Source organism: Rattus rattus, chromosome 1 (genome assembly GCF_011064425.1).
Source record: "Rattus rattus isolate New Zealand chromosome 1, Rrattus_CSIRO_v1, whole genome shotgun sequence".
NCBI lineage: Eukaryota > Metazoa > Chordata > Mammalia > Rodentia > Muridae > Rattus > Rattus rattus.
Window position 1 is genome coordinate 130,849,202 of NC_046154.1, and position 17,512 is coordinate 130,866,713.

Consider the following 17,512-nt stretch of genomic DNA (forward strand, 5'->3'; position numbering starts at 1 on the left):
TATTTTCTGAAGTGTGTGTACTGTTCGTAAGCTTCTGCCCAAAAGCTTTCGCTGTGCAGCGATCCCTTGTATCATTGCTACAAATTGTCAGTGCCCCGGTGAAATGAAGATATTGATTTCACCATAACTCCTTTCAGCACCTCCATAGGAGGCTCTTTCTGGGGATGCAGAAAACGCATTAAAACCCCATGCTGTCATGAGGTAGAATAATGCCCATGTGCCACAGATTTCCTTGGAAACCGCATCAAATACCAAGCATTAGAAGTAGATTATGAGCCACTGAGACGTCTGAACATCCCGAGACTGCCACTCTCCGCGGTCCCAGGTGTGCACTAGCTCCATTCGCAAACAGAGTCATGAAAATGAAAATGTCTAGGGACAAGCTATGCACACATGTGCTTAGGGCCAGTATTTACATACAGAGCAAAGGGTGGACAGTCACAGACAGTGAACCCGACAACACAATCAGATTGGGCAAGAAAGGCAGAGAACTACAGAAGGCAGGTATCTGAAAATATTCTTAAAATATGTTTCAATATGAAATTTAGGAAACAAAAGGCTCACCTAAGTGATTTCTTGCCACCCCACTCCACCCCGACCTCAATTTACCCAAAGTTCCATCCAATACCAGCTTTGTAATCAGAGTTTCCTAGAATAATAGCATTTGCTGCTTCTTACTAAACTTTCCCCCTTGTTTCTCATCCCTTGAAACTAAACCTCGGTCCGGGCTCCCTGACTCACTCTCAGTTGAGCCTGTGACCTACTTTGTATTCTTAACCGTAGTTTTTAGCGAGCTCCAAATTCCAGTTTATTCCCAGACCCTTTGGGCTTACTTAGCATTTCTTCTACCATGTAAGCGATTACTTTCTGTTCTCCATACAATAAATTACTTCTCCTGGACAGTGAGAGAGTATCTATTAGGAAAGATGTTATTCTGTGCCCCATGTGTACATAAAGCAGTTTACTAAAAAATCCCTAAGCCTGCATTTGTTTGCTAAATGATGTTCACAAAGGCCAAGGGATACAGAAGTTCACAGTTGTGAACCAAACACCACTACGTTTTCATTACGGGCTATTTAACACACAAGGACAAAGGGCACCATGCACCTGTATTACATGTGATGGTGTGTGTCCAGTCATGTGGCTGCTGAATGGAACTATGTAATAGCCTGACATGTAACCAGCTCTGATAATATTGGTGAGGAGATTACATTGATGCTGAAGACAGAGTTATTTCTTTGTGAATTTGAGGTATATTTAAACACTGGAGGAGATCCATTTTGAACCAGAATAAGGGATTTCTGGCTGTCTTTTGTAGTCACCCTGGAAGCCCAGTTAAAAGATGTTAGCAGTGGATACATTCCTTTCTTCTCATATAAGACCTGAGACAAAATTAAATCGTGCTCTGTTATCTATTTCAGGAGGTTGTAGATGATTCAGTCTGGGACAAACTGACATGCAGAGTTGTGCTGGACAACTTCCAGGATTAGCATTCCCATGGCATGCTATGGAACTAAGATTTCAATCCATGAGCCTTTCCAAATTAAGCATTTCAGATGGTAAATAAAAGAAATGGAGCAGCCTTTTATTAATGGGCACTTTTTAGAAGCATGGCAAGAGAAATGCAAGCAGGCCGCTAGGGTCATTCAAGTATTTTCGTTACTCACTGTCTGATTCGTTCCCAGGCTAAAAGCTAAGATTGTTGCTCCTGAGAGTCGGTGTTCAGATTCCAGGGTTCACAAAGGGTCTTAAAACCAAGAACTGGGATTTCAGGAGTACCCGCCATTCAAATAAAACTAATCGCTTGTCAACTGATTTAGCACTGCTGATCCCACTTGAGTAATATTTTAGACAGAGAAGAATTTAATAATATTTATTTGGAGAAGCATCTTGGTCTGCCCTTTTTTGCTGGAGTTTCTGGTGACATGGACACTTATATTATGAGAGGCTCATAGTGAGGCTTGCCGACAGCAGGAGAGCCTTGAATCATTCTTTATTGAAACAGGTTATTCGCAATGCTTTTCTGAGAAATTAAAATCCCTATTAAAATAAGTATATATTTATTATGTGACTTAACCTCAGAGAAGGATGTGTGAACTGACTGACAGCTTGTTGCTGTGGTCTTGTGGTATACCCTTCTGTACTCGTGAGCATCTTTACGAAAGCCAACTCAACAACAAAAGAATTAGAAATATTTTCATAAATGTTGGGATCTTTCAACTGGGTAAATATGAACTACACATTCTATTTCTAAAAGACTGAGTCGGGGTTGGGGATTTGGCTCAGTGGTTCAGCGCTTGCCTAGGAAGCGCAAGGCCCTGGGTTCGGTCCCCAGCTCAGAAAAAAAGAACCAAAAAAAAAAAAAAAACAAACAAACAAACAAAAAAAAAACAAAAAAACATGAACAACTAAAAGACTGAGTCTAAATCAGAGTGGCCATGCCCTAGGTCAAATACACAGGCCCTAGGCTGACAAACAACAGAACAAATGCATGGATTTTTAAAACAGTTTTGCGGATTCATTGCATTTGCTTTTGCCACAATGTTTATTCCCCTGACTTCTTTCTCTTAATAATACAATCCTCACATCAAATTCATTTACTTATATGTATAGTAACCACTGTGGTGCCATGTTGAACTCTAGTTCTTAATGTCAGAGTATAGAACTCAAGATAAAACTGAGGGAGGAGAGAACCAGATCAGGTCAGTTCTAATGTGTTATGCAAACAGATCTGGCCTTTAACTCAAAGGAAAATGAGCTATTTTCTAAATTAAAGAAGAACTTCATCGTGATTTCACTTTGTAGGACTTGTTCTGACTGCAATTAAGAAGGCACGGTAGCAGTGTGGTAACGAGTTAGACACCTATTTCAAAATCAGTCAGATGATGAAACCTTGACTGGAACAGAGGTAGGATAGAATACATATGCAAAGAAGAAATGATCTTAACTGAAGATCATTGTCATGGGTACAGAAAAGAGGAAAAAGCTAATATTTAAGATTCATCTAACAGTCTTGGCTTAGGGACCTTACCTAGTGATTTATCTCACCAACACAGGAACTTTTAAAAATAGACACATTTGGCATTTACTACAGTAAAATAAGGTCATCTGTAGAGTATCCTGGTAGAGATGTGAGGTGTATCGGCCACATGGATCTCCAGATCAGAAGAGAGCTACAGGTTTGCTCTGCATTAACATAGTTTGGAAGACACAGATATATTGTTTTGGGTGAGGGGTGCTGTGAGATCAGTGTCTGAATTGCTTAACCAAGAAAAAAACCACATTATTGATTCATAATTTGGGATGTCAAAAGTCTGAAATTAAGTGTTCCATTGGGTTAGCTCCGTGTGATTACCACAAGCAGAGACCTCATTTCCAGCCTTTCTCCTTGGCTCTTAGGGTTAGAGTTAGGGTTAGGGTTAGGGTTAGGGTTAGGGTTAGGGTTAGGGTTAGGGTTTTGTTTCTTCGTAGTGTCTTTCCTCTTTGTGAGGCCTAAATTTTCTTGTTTCATACTGGCATACAAGATACTAAAATTTGATTACCTCTGTACAGACCCTGCCTACAAATATGCTACATTGGAGTCACTGAGAGTCACTAGTAAGAAAAGCATCTTAACCCATAAGAATCAGCAAGGTCACAGCAGAAATGATCCCCAAAGCCACTGTGAAGAGAAAAGAGAGAAAGGAAACCAGCAAGATATTCATATTTTGGTGAGAGATTTTGTCAATTAGGAAGTCTCATTTGAGATTTTGAGGGGAACCAGCTAGGTAAGATTCTTGTAGATACCAGGAGAGTTCCAAGAGGGGGAGCAGTCTTAGAGTCAAGTAACACTGTGTATTCACAGAAAGTCCAAGACTCCCCTAGAAGATCTCGCAGTCAAAATCAAATTCAGCTCATATGCTTCTGCTGGCATGGGACCTCAGGGGACTAAGTAAGGCCACACGGGCATCTTTAAGAGCAGAGTAACATATTTAAAGCACTGAAGCCAAATGACATGATAATAGAGGACAATAAAGACTGGAAATTCCAATTCACTTATCTACTCATTAAAGTGATTGTCATGAAGTCGACCCTGAGCAGTTTGGAGCAGGCTGTTATTCACTGTTTATTGAAATCGTATAGGTACAGAGTAAGAAATGAAATACAAAAGAAAGGTCTCAGCAAGAAAGGAAAAAAAATCTCAGTATCTGTCTGATACCATCAAGATGTCTTCCTGATCCAGCCTTCAGCCAGAGTAAGTCACATGTAACCTGCTTTGCTTTTGTTCCTTTGGTGTTTCTTCCCATGCCTGCACCCTTGGTTTGCTTACCATCAAGCCCAAGGATTCCCTACTGGCCAGGTGTTATGATGGCCAGGGGACCTGGCTCATGATCGTGCATGGCTGGGGCCACTTTACTCCATTCACGTATTTTAAACAAGAGTTCACTAACATTCCTGTTCTTTCCACGTTACTCTCAGTTCCAAACACAACAGGCAATAAACATTTTTTTTCTTATTTTTATATATTTCTTTTAGAAGGGAACTTTATTTTTGGCAATTGCAGCATTCAATGACAATTTTGCAACCATCCCTGTAATTGCGTGACAACATGGAATGTGAGTAAATAAAATTGAAGCTTGATTAAAACGAGGACTTGAACGCAGAAGTTAAATAGAGTTTAAATGGAGAGAAAAGCAAATTGGATTTCTAAACTTACCTTCACTTTGATCGTCAGAGGTGTTATATATTACATTTTGATAGCTCAGAGAATGGCTGAGTGCCACATTTACAGAGTGTCATTCCATTTAAATGAACAGCAGGCCATATTTGCAGAAACAGATTAATGTTTCTTTGAAATTTATTAACACCTGCTTGTTTTTCTGCACTCTTGTTGCTATGTGAATGTTCCTTCTTATGTAAATCCCATTCTTATTTTTAAAAGTAAAGGGGAGCAAAACTGTAAGATTTCACGCATTACAAGCATGAAGAATGCAGTCACAAGTATTCATGTGCCTTGCTAGGAAATATGATGAGGGATGAGGCATATTTGGAAAGCCAAAGGAGAAAACCATCTACCCAAACAAGGAACCAAAGGTCTCTCTCTCTCTCTCTCTCTCTCTCTCTCTCTCTCTCTCTCTCTCTCTCTCTCTCTCTCAAATACAGAGGAGAAATGGAGAAATCCTCCTTGGAGTTCAGAGTTTTTGCTGGTTGTTAAGCTCAGTTACCTGACATTATTTTCAAGTGTTTAGTAATAGGCATACATTTCAGGCATAGTGCTCTCCATGTAAAAGATTAATGGATGATCTCTGGCTCTTAGGATCCTAGAATTGTAGATGTCTCTACTGGTAGCTAAGGGTTTATATATAAGAATGTAATATATATATATATATATATATATATGCATGTATATTATATATTTAATATATTATACAACCATATAATATATCAATAACTTTACTACCTGTAGTATATATGATACAATTATATATAAATATATAATACAAATATTTTTATGTATGTATAACACATGTTTATATAAAATGGTGGGAGATTGACTGTTGTGCTTTGTATAACTGTAGGCTGGGTATCCTACTAATGACTATCTTCCTGAGAAAGAAGCAGTGCATGAAAGAAAGGTACATGTCCACTCCTACATCTAGAAACACTAGTGATTCCAATCCAATGCTGAAATCTAGGTCATTCCAAGTTACTGGTGTTGAGTTCCTATGGAAAGGCTGAAGCTGGGAGCTGATGTCTGTAAGTAGTGTAAGTGGCCCACTCTCTCTTCCTCTCCCCTAATCCCCTCATTTGATTCAGGTAGCACTGCACAGCCTGACTGGTCTGAATCTCACTATGTAGACCAGGTTAGCCTTGACCTTGTCACAATCTCTTGATCCGTTTAAGTTCTTGGCTCTCCTGGCACTCATTAATTGCAGTAGTGATAACATCTAAATGCAGAATTCAGGTAAGGCTCCTGGGAGATGGCAACTACCCAAGCACACTAAAAAAAGAGGAAATGGAAATCGTCTAGAGCTTTGAAAAACAGCTAAAGTGCTATTCGTGAAAGGTGCCGCCCTCTTCGCCCTAGATCTGTACTCCTTCTTGTAAATAATTGTAGCTTTCATTTCGGAGTGGCAAGGGGTACTCTTTTCAAAAATACTTTATTTCTCTCTCTGAATCAAAGCTCTAACTAATTCCGTCGTTGTGGAAGTCTCTGAATTGTGCCTCTTTCCAAAGTGACCTCACCCTTTCCCTCCAAGAGCATGGCCCTGAGCAGTTGCCACATACAGTGTTTATTTTCTTTGCAGTGCTTCTCTTCAATGTGACCACCACAGATTCTCTTCTCGCTTGCTGGCCCTGTGTATATTGCTGTCTGATGAGTACATCTCCTTCTAAAACTATTGAGATGGGCTCATTTTCTAAAAAGTTCTCCCTATTACTTTTACATAACTCTGAGAATTTTAAGAAAGAGATGGTGTTACAGATGATAAAAGAAACACTACAAGAAATATTTTGTAAAGAGCCTGCTTGGAACTTGAGAACAAATTGAGGAAAGGTAACAAAGGCAGTCAAATAAGGGAGCCTAGTTGAATTAGTGACAATTAAAAATAGTAATAATCACTGGCGCATTTTTATTTGCCTGATATGATAACCAGGAATTTCCTCTCACTATTTTCGTATGTGAATTCTTCTTGAATATCATTGATATTTTCCCATTTTTAAAAAGCCATAATATAACTGTCACAAGAAACACTTACCATTTATGCTTCACAAAAGAAGAAAGAAAAGAAAGGAAGAGGGTGAATAAGAAAAACACAAACTTCACAGAATAGCCAAACATATGGCCTTAGTTTACTATTCCAGCTGTAGGTCACACTATCTCCCTTAATCTATGAAGAGCTCCTGATAACTGCCTGCCCCAGTCACCATATTCACTTGTCATGCTCTCGTGCCAGTATCCATCAGAGTATTTAATGTTTTCAAATGCATATCCCGCTCTTGGTTATATGTTAATGTCACTTTTGCAGCTTTCTGTGACCTCCCACAATATTCTGCTCTGTTTAAAAATCCCACTTCAGTATCATCTTTCTTCAAAAGTCTTCACTAACTCTTCTTTACTGCCAACTTGGAGACTCCTCTTTGAAAACATTTGATGCATGCAATCACAGTAGTGATTTTGAAGAATTCTACATACAAGTGAGCACGTTTTGCCCAGTTGGATTATAGTGATAAATTTGTTTTTCCTCATATATTCACATTTAATTTTTATAAAAAACATTAGAAGAGTTTTTAATGGATCCTTTTTCATCAAAATTGCTTCTAAGCTCCTTACTAGAGTTTTAAGAAACTACTTAAAACCTGATGAGTATGCTTTGATAATCAGCCAAGACCAACATGTCTTTAGGTTGAAATATTGTGATTTTTAAAACAAATAAACAAAACAAACAAAGGAAAACCAAAAAAAAAAACGAGACCAACCTGTATTTTATTATTCATATCATCTCCATTATCTTTTTCCTTCCATAAGTTCAAAGAAGATCTGTAGTGGTTTGAAAGACCCATAAGAATCGGTACTATTGGGAGGTGTGACCTTATTGTAGGAAATTGTTGGAAGAAGTTTGTAGGCTAGCTTTGAGGTCTACGATGCTTAAGCCCAGGCCTAGTGGCACAGAGCTCTCTTCCTACTACCTGCAGATCAAGATGTAGAACCCTTAGCTTCTTCTCCAGCACCATGTCTCTCAGCAAGCTGTCATGCTTCTCATTATGATGATAATGGGCTACAGTCGAAACTGTAAACCAGCCTAATAAATGTTGTCCATTATAAGAGTTGCCATGGTCATGGTGTCTCCTCCTAGCAATGGAAACCCTAGTGAAGACACCTCCATAATTCCCAGATTAATATCTAAGGTTTTATTCTGCAGAAATGAGGTAATGAAAAAACAGGAAAAATCAAGAATCTCTTTTGCTGGTTTCGTTCTAGAAACAGTACAGAAAGGTCTAGAAATGAGATGAGAGGGGAGCCTGGAAAAGTCAAGCAAAAGACTAGAATGAGACTTTCATTGAATATTTCGAATATTTGAATCTTAAATATTTATTGAATATTTATTAAATATTTGGAAGGGGGCTTGTTTCAAATAGTCAAGGCAGAAATATTGAGCTAGTTGCTATAACTCATCAAAAGATTCAGAAGATACACTGACAAATTTTAAAAGAATGTTTGCTGTTGGTTTATTAAGGAAACTCCTTTTGCCTCTTTTTACAGTGACTGGGCTATTTCAATTACTTTTAAAACCCCTTTCTGTAACAAGCTGTATTTTCCTTCCCTGCATATAACAATGTATACAACAGGTTCCATTTACATTGTCGTGCTTGAGTTCATAAGAATATGTTAGTGTAGAAATACAGACATTTAAAGATAAATTGTTTAGGTTTAGGTGGGAGAAGACTTAGATTTTTTTAAACGGCTCTATGTGTGTAGCAGCTGGCACAGAGGAAGGAAAGCGCCTTAAGCATGCACTGCTGCAGCAAAAGCACAGGGTAAAAACCCCAAGAGGCACCTATCTAAACAAAGGCTTAGTTAAGACATTCAGATATCAACGTTGGATGCTCTGGCAAGGAGGGACAAGGCACACTGCAGTTCACTGAAGGAGAATTGGCAAAATCAGACTTCATAAGAGTGCTTGAGAAATACAACTTCGTCAGCCTAGACTGAACATCAAGAGCTTGGTGAACAAGAAACAAGGAAGCAGTAACATGTAGATAAGAACTAGGAGTACTATACGTCCTATTTATTGGTATATATTTATTGTACATAGTGATAGGTGGTACAAATTGTCTTTCAAGTATGTCCTGTATTAAACAGGCTCAACCCAGGCTGGGAAAATATTTAACTTGATTGGAAATATCTATGTTGTATCTTGGCCTCAGAGTTGTGTGGTACTGCTAACCATGTATTAGTACGGAAGAGAATTAGATTTGCTACATTCAAGGCTTGACATTGTGGTGCACAGCTGTGATCACTAGAACTAAAGAAATGGAGGCAGTCAGATTATTGTGAGTTGAGGCTCGCCCAGGCTTATGTGTATTCAAGGGCTATCTGAGTTACAAAGTGAGACCCCATGTCAGTTTCCCATTCCTTGAGTTACCAGTTTCAGTGCCTGTCATCCAATTAAATTTAAATTCAGATGAGCAATGGTATATTAGTGTAACTGTGTCCTTTGAAATACTTAAGGCATATTAACATTAAAGTGTTATTTTTTATGAAATTTAGATTTAACTAGGAACCTTGCAGCTTATGTAGAAATCCTGGAGTGAGTGCCTGTAGACGGCAGAATGGGTGCTCAGCTCAGGGGAGTACAAACTACAAATATCTGCCAACAGCACACTAGAGGAAGGGTCCAGGAGACAAGTCCTAAGAATCCTGTGAGTGCTGTTTCCAGAGACCCTCTGGAAATCCAAATCCATGGACTCTTTCTATGAATAGTGTGGGTAGAACTTGTATATACCTATGAATGTTCTCCAGTACATTTAAAATTGCCTGAACATTGTTTCCAGATTCCAGATAGTGTGGATGCTATGCAAAAAGTGGTGTGGGATTGTTAAAAACAATGATGCTTTTAAAAACCTGTATGTGTTATTCAGAAATGCAACTGAAAGAATTAAGTCCAGAGGTTATGAAATCTGGGGCTGTAGGACCAGGATGAACACTGATGCTGACTAGATGTCACTCAGTCCTTTTCACATGCTGCCATCAACGTAAGGGAACCATTCTACAGGATGAGCAAATACCATACTTGCTAGATGCCAGCTTGTAATCCTGATTTTTCAGCATTTAAGGAGAAGATAATTTACTCCAACAGTTGTCAAGTTAATCCTCAAATTGTCCACACAACTAAAGAAATAATTCTGAGAAGGAAAATGGAGCAGGGTGTGTCCCAGTCAGTTAGAAGCTGAAAGAGAAGCTGGCTGGTGAACATGGCCTCTGAAGTCACATCTGATCCCAAGTTTACAAAACCAAAACCTCTCTGGCCACTCACATTGCCCAATCAGGTCAGTGGCATTCCAAGCCCATGGAACAGCAGAGAAATGGAATATTGGCAAACTTTTGTGACAAAAATATATGTATATCCTGTCTCTATAACAAAGAGATTTTGCAGACAAGCCACGTTCCAAGTGAAATGAAGAATTAAATAAGTATGTACCTACCTGTGTATATCGATACAAAATCCTATAAAGAACTATCTACCCTTATTTCTTGGGCTGGTTAGTTTTTCTTGTTAACTTGAAACAAACTAGAGTCTTCTGACAAGAGGGGATCTCAGTTGAGAAATTGCCTTCATCAGATTGGCCTGTGAGATAGTCTATGGAGCATTTTTCATGATTGGTGACAGAGGGCCCAGCATTCCATCAGCAGGGCCTCTCTTTCCTGGGCAGGTGGCCCTGGGTTATGTAAGAATGTAAGCTGAGGGAGCTGTGGGGAGCAAACCAGTAAGTAGCATTCCCCATCTACCAGTCCCTGCCTTGACTTCCTTCATGATGGACTATGACAAGACATGGAAACCAAATAAACCCTTCCCTCCCTAATCTGCTTTTGGTCAAAATGTTTTATCCCAGCAAGAGAAAACAAGCCAGGACACCAACTCTCTGAATATAAATGTCATTTGAAGAAGTCATTTTACAAATTATAGACTTTCTATTTGGCTATCCCCTGCTCCCTAAAAAAGAAAAAAATGAATTTTAATCAGTCAACAAACTCTTCCACTAAGCAACCTCAATCCCAGTCTTCACAGCATTGGAGACCTGGCAAAGCTCCCTTGCACCCTTTAGAACAGGGCCAGCCACCAAGGGGAGGCAGATGCAGGCCACTCAGTGCATCAAAGCAGCTATTTTCCATCCCTCTTCGTGAAATGCCACCTCCCTATTCGTGATTGTCAGATTTCTCTGCATCATCTTCCCCTTTCTCTTCCTTTCCTGTCTTTATTCTCACAGCCAAGTTTGTGAAACCTTAAGTTCTTTTTACAAAAGGAAAGTATTGCTTCTGGGGGTTGTTTGTTTCACATATCTTCTGGCAAGAATCTCTCCACAAATATCCAATTCACACCTCCCATGTGCCTGTCGAGAAGGAATTTTAGGCTTGTTCACTGCCCTAGTTGTGAACACTTATTTGCCAAACATGGGTGTATGTTGGGACCAGTGGTGAGTGAGGAACCATGTGCTCTTTGGTTTCTGAGTTTAACCAATGTCATCTGTGTTGGAGATGCCATTTTCATGGGTACAGTGACACTACCCCACCCTCTTTTAACAAGAGAATAGGTTCTTACTAAAAGCAGTCATTTGCTACAAGGGAAAGAGCCAACATCTTATTTGCATCTGTGCATATCAACAATGCAATTAGGACCAACTTCTTAGAGAATTAGATTGAGGTGGTAATTAAAGAATTGTGTCATGCATTTTAATGGGATAGTGGAGAGGTAAATGATCTGGCATTGCTGTCTCCACAGACTTCAGTAAAAAATGCCTTGGGGCTTTAAAGTGAAAAGTCCCTCAGATTTCACTAGTATGAGGGAACTTATGAAAGTACACACTGCTTGCTTAAATTCAAGACCCAAGAGGCTCTTTGTATCGATATTGAATTCTTCCTTTGAGATCATATATAGATATAGATGTAGATGGTATAGATATGGGGATTACAGATATAAAAATAAGCAGAGATGTGTGTGTGTGTGTGAGTGTGTGTGTGTGTGTGTGCATGTGTGTGTGTGCATGTGTGTGTGTGTGTGTGCATGTGTGTGTGTGTTGTTTTGTTTTTGCTTGTACTGTGATGGAGGACAAGATGCACAATGTTCACTTTCCTGTGTGTTGAAATGATAGCCTACATCCCAAAACTGGTGTCTGTATGGGGTCCCTATTATAAGTGTGGGAAGGTCTGGGTGGCCTCTGAACTGTCCTTGACACAGGGGTAGGTATCAGGCTTGCTTCTATGTGATTGACCTCCATTTTGAATTTTAAATTTCCATGGTAGTTCGAAGCATTCTGCGGACCACTGTCCTGCTGTACTTTCTCTGGGTTTCCATGTGAGCTCTACATGGCTTTTCTGTAGAGACTCTCCAACCACTGACTAAACAAGGGTCTTCTCTAGAGATGGAGATAGAGGATAGAAAATATTCCTCCCTTTGTTCTGCCCTCTAGTGGCATGCACTCACCCAGGAAAGAGTCCTCTGTGAGAACAGAACTCACCAGAATGAGCTGGGCTACCTCCCCTCTTCTCTTTTTCAAGGTCTCTCTTCTTCCTGTGCTACTGAAAGCAGAGCTCCCCCACTGTCACTCCCCCATAGGAGACATGTTCTCACACTCCTTGCTTGGTTCCTGAGATTCAAGCAGTCTGTGTGTGGATGTAGCCATCCATCATCAGGAAGTCTCCTAATACTTCCTTTTACTTAAGCCCAAGATAGTTAAGAGATTGTGTGACCAATTTGTATCATGCTTAAGTAATTCTTCTTCTTCTTCTTCTTCTTCTTCTTCTTCTTCTTCTTCTTCTTCTTCTTCTTCTTCTTCTTCTTCTTCTTCTTCTTCTTCTTCTTCTTCTTCTTCTTCTTCTATGTCGTCATCGTTGTCATTCTCCTCCTCCTCCATCATCTTCTTCATCATCTTCTCCTCCTCCTTCTTCATCATTTTCTTTGCCTTCTTCTCCTCCTTCTCCTTCTACTTCTTCCAATTATTTATTTATTCACTTTACATCCGATAGCTACCCGCACTCTATCCATTTCCCCCTTGCATAGCTCTTTTCTCCTGCCTGCCTCCCAATCTCCTCTGAAAGAGTGGAGGCTCCCCTGGGAATCCCTCCCCAATCTTGGCACATCTAGTCTCTGTGTTTAGATATTGTTTCACTGATCTCTCCTAGACTTTTAATATGAAAGGATGTTGGATTTTGTCAAAAGCTTTTTCAGCATCTAATGAGATGTGTTTTTTTCTCTGTGTTTTTTTTCTATCAATTTGTTTATATGGGGGATTACATTGATAGATTTTCATCTATTGACACACCCCTAGTATAAAGCCTACACAATCATGATGGATGTTTTTGATATTTTCTTGGATTTGGTTTGCAAGTATTTTTTTGAGTATTTTTCCATCATTATTCATAAGAGAGATTTGTTTGAAATTCTCTTTCTTTATTGAATCCTTATGTGGTTTAGGTATCATGGTGACTTGTCTCATAGAATGAGTTTGGCAATGTTCCTTATGTTTCTGCTTGTGGAATAGTTTGAGGAGTGTTGGCATTAGCACTTCTTTGAAAGTCTGGTAGAATTCGGTAGTAAAACCATCTGGCCCTGGGCTTTTTTGGTTGGGAGACTTTCAATGACTGCTTCCATTTCCTTAGGGATTATAAGACTATTAAAATGGTTTGCCTGGTGTTAATTTAATTTTGGCAAGTGCTTTCTATCCATGAAATCATACATTTTGTTTATATTTTTCAGTTTTGTGCAGTACAGGGTTTTAAAGTAAGACCTACATTTTTTTTTTTGCTTGGTTTTTTTTTTTTTTTTTGTTTTTGTTTTTATTTCTTTGGTGTCTGTTGTTATGTCTCCCATTTCATTTCTGATTCTGATTTCGGTACTGTCTCTCTGCCTCTTAGTTTGGTTAAGTGTCTAATTTGTTGAGTTTTCTCAAAGAACCTGCCCTTGGTTCTGATGACTCTTTGTTTTGTTCTCTTTCTTTCTGATTGATTTCAACCCTGAGTTTGATTCTATCCTGCCATCTACTCTTCTTGGGTGTGTTTGTTTCTTTTTATTCTATGGCTTTCAGATATGCTGTTATGATGCTAGTATGATATATCTCCTTTTTGCTCCTTAATTATCAAATATGAGAAGATGTGTGTATAGTGTAATCAAAGCATAGATTACTATTTCCCCTTCACCATCATTTTTTCTCATTAAATGAAACCAAGTATTAACTCACTAACAACATTCATGAATGCAAAATCCCAAAAAAATAGATACTTCTTCATGACTAACAGCATTTCCAGCCTGGAGAAGTCAAAGAAAGATTATGGTGGTTATGGTTATGATTGTATCAGAGCAGGAATCAAGAGGACATGCTGCTGTTGTTGAGATGAGAAAGACGGTGCATCAAGCACAACTATTTTTTTAAGCAAAAGATTCTTAACCTGATCTTGAAATAAATGACATAAGTCAATTAAAACCTTGACAAGTCCACACCAGGTGAGACTTCAGACATGGCTTGCTCAGGAAGGATATTCTATCTTTTCCAAACTGCAAGCTGTGTTGGCTTAATCTTTTAAGGGAGTCTTCAGCAGTCACAGAAAGACTGATGTAGCTTCAGGCTCTCTTGTGATCACATGGTTGCCTGAACTCAAATATGCTTGCTTCCCAGTGATTTTAGACTTAGTTCCAGAAATAAGTGCCTTTTTACCAAGATGAACCACATGTGTTTAACCAAATTAATTAGAACTAGTCAAAGAATGGATTGCCCTAGGTGACCTGGCCTGGCTGTGATCTCACCTGGAGCAAGAACTGATTTGAAGGGGAAAAGGCTTCCTCTCTGTGAATGCATGGAAAGTTTACTGAAAAGAGGAATGGATGGTGGCAAAGCAGTAGCCTACAGTATCTACAGGGAGGAAAGCACATATGCAGAACAGCAAAGTGTGTCCAGTCTACCTACCAGTTGCTCCCTATTCTAGATGTCTGACTACATTGAAGTGTATCATCTTTCCTGAGTTATAATCTTTGCATAGATGAAGAAAAAGAAATACCAAATAGATCCTCCTCTGTGCCCTTTAGAACATGGAATTTTCTTTAATTTGTTTATGGCAACACCAGTGATCAGAAGAGGAAACCCTTCATTTTCATAGTAACTATTCAACTACATGTTTCCATTTGAAGGATAAAGTATTCAGAGGGTTCTGGTTATGCTCAGCATATCAACTGAAACAAGCTTTACAAAGAGAGAAGTCAGGTAGCTCGTAACTAAAGATATTTTCTTCCCAGACTCTAATAACTTGCTGACTATTGAGTTCAGTTTCTAGTGCTGTGCCCAGAGGGCACATTGTTTTTGTGCTGTTCTTTATTTTGTAATTGAGGCTTTATGTCAGAGACTAGATTAAAAAGATGATACTACTTAACCTCTAGTGGTTATTGAGGTTGCAATAGAGAATTAACCAGCTCTAGGTAACTGATTTGAAAAGGGGTGAGGGGCTGAAGCGTTGTTTGTTCTGGAGTAAACAGTAGGACTATTCAACATGGCATAGATGGAGGGGAAGCAAAACTTTGGGTCCACTGCTATAGCAACTCAAGGCTCTCAATGCTTCTTTTTCCATGGAAGATCACCACTATCCAGTAATCAGACATAAATATTTATGTTCAGACTTATAAAGATTATTAGATTTATAAAACAGCACTCAGTGAATTTGGCCTGTGGATGCACTGACTTTTATTGTGCATAATAGTTTTCTTTAGCTTGCTGTATATTTGGTAAGAAGAGATAAAGAATAATTCACTAACCAGGAATAGTATGTTACATATCATATAATAATACTATCGAGTCCATACAAAAAGATTTTGAATAATGTTCATGTCCTGCAACAGTTATAAAGTCTTGGTAAAGACATTTAAAACACAGAGGCTGCACCAGATAATCCAATGTCTTTTAAGTCCATGCAATCAAACTCCAACATTCATGTTGTGCTGCCAAAGGAGTTGGGCAGTGGGTAGCAATGGCTAGGTAGTAATTCCAGCTACATACAAATGATTTTCATGTAATACTCCCTCCCTGCCGAGCTTCATAGGAATATTAAACTAAACACTAAAGACTCAAAGTGTGTTGTTAATGTATGCTAAAATAGATTAAGAGAAGGGAGGTAACAAGAGAAGGAGAGAGAGAGAGAGAGAGAGAGAGAGAGAGAGAGAGAGAGAGAGAGAGAGAGAGAGAGAGAGAGAACTCACTGTCCCCAGTTGGTGGTACTGTTTGACCTGATTCAATGATGTCCTCAACATTATGAACTGTAAATCCCTGAAGCCATAAGTCAAAATAAGCTTTCTTCCTTAAGTTGCTTCTGGTCAAGATATATTGTCATAGAAACAGAAATATAAGTGAGGTAGGCAGATAGATAGAAACAAAAAAATACAGACAGAAAATGTGGTAAATTCACACAATGGAGTACCACTCAGCTATTAAAAACAATGACGTCATGAAATCCTCAGGCAAAGGGATGGAACTAGAAAATATGATCCTGAGTGAGGTAACCTGGTCACAAAAGAACACATATGCTATGCACTTACTGATAAGTGGATATTAGCCCAAAAGCTCAGAATACCCAAGAAACAATTCACAGACCACATGAAGCTGAACAAAAAAAAAAAAAAAGACCAAAATGTGGATGCTTCAGTCCTTCTTAGAAGGGGGAACGAAGTGCACATGGGAGGAGATACAGGGACAAAGGGTGGAGCAGACACTGAAGGAAAGGCCACCCAGAGACTGCCCCACCTGGGACTCCATCCCATATGCAGCCACCAAACCCAGACACTCTTGTGGATGCCAAGAAGTGTATGCTGACAGGAGCCTGATATAGCTGTCTTCTGAGACGCTCTACCCGAGTCTTACTGATACAGATGAGGATGGTTGCAGCAAACCATAGGACTAAGTATAGGGACCCCAATGGAGGAGTTAGAGAAAGAACTGAAGGAGCTGAAGGGGTTTGCAACCGCATAGGAAGAACAAGAATATCAACCAACCAGACGCCCCCTCCCCCAGAGTTCCCAGGGACTAAATCACCAACCAAAGAGTACACATGGAGGGACCCATGGCTCCAGCAGCATATGTAGCAGAGGATGGCCTTGTCTGACATCAGTAGGAGGAGAAGCCCTTGGTCCTGTGAAAGTTCTTTTTCCCACTGTAGGGGAATGCCAGGGTGCTGAGGTTAGGAATGAGTGGGTGGGAGTGGGAGAGTAGGAGTGAGAACATCTTCATAGAAGGAGGGGGAGGGGACTGGGAGGTGGGAAAGAGAATAACATTTGAAATGTAAATACATAAAATATCTAATTAAAAAAAGAAAAAATGATAGAGATGATAGATAGATAGATAGATAGATAGATAGATAGATAGATAGATAGATAGATAGATAGATAGAAGATAGATGATAGGTAGATGAGAGAGGCAGACAGAATGTTAATATTTGGAAAGTATAATGGAAACATAAATATAACATTTAGTAAAAAGACACAAAACCAGACTTGAGTTTCTATGGCAAAGTCAATTTGGAGATTCAGTTACATTTCTGGTGTTGTTTATCTGTCACTCAACTCTGTGCACAGATAAACTCAGGACAATGGCTGCCAAAGTCCCATGGTCATTGTTCCTGTGAGTGAATAGCACTACTCACGTAAGAGGCGAAGTGCTGTGTGTTCTCCCAGGTAATCCTATCAGACCACATTTTGTTTATCAGTAGCAATACCCATGCTTCTAAAATATCAAACACCCACTCAGCCCAAGAAACAAATATCTGATCCCAAACTTATTG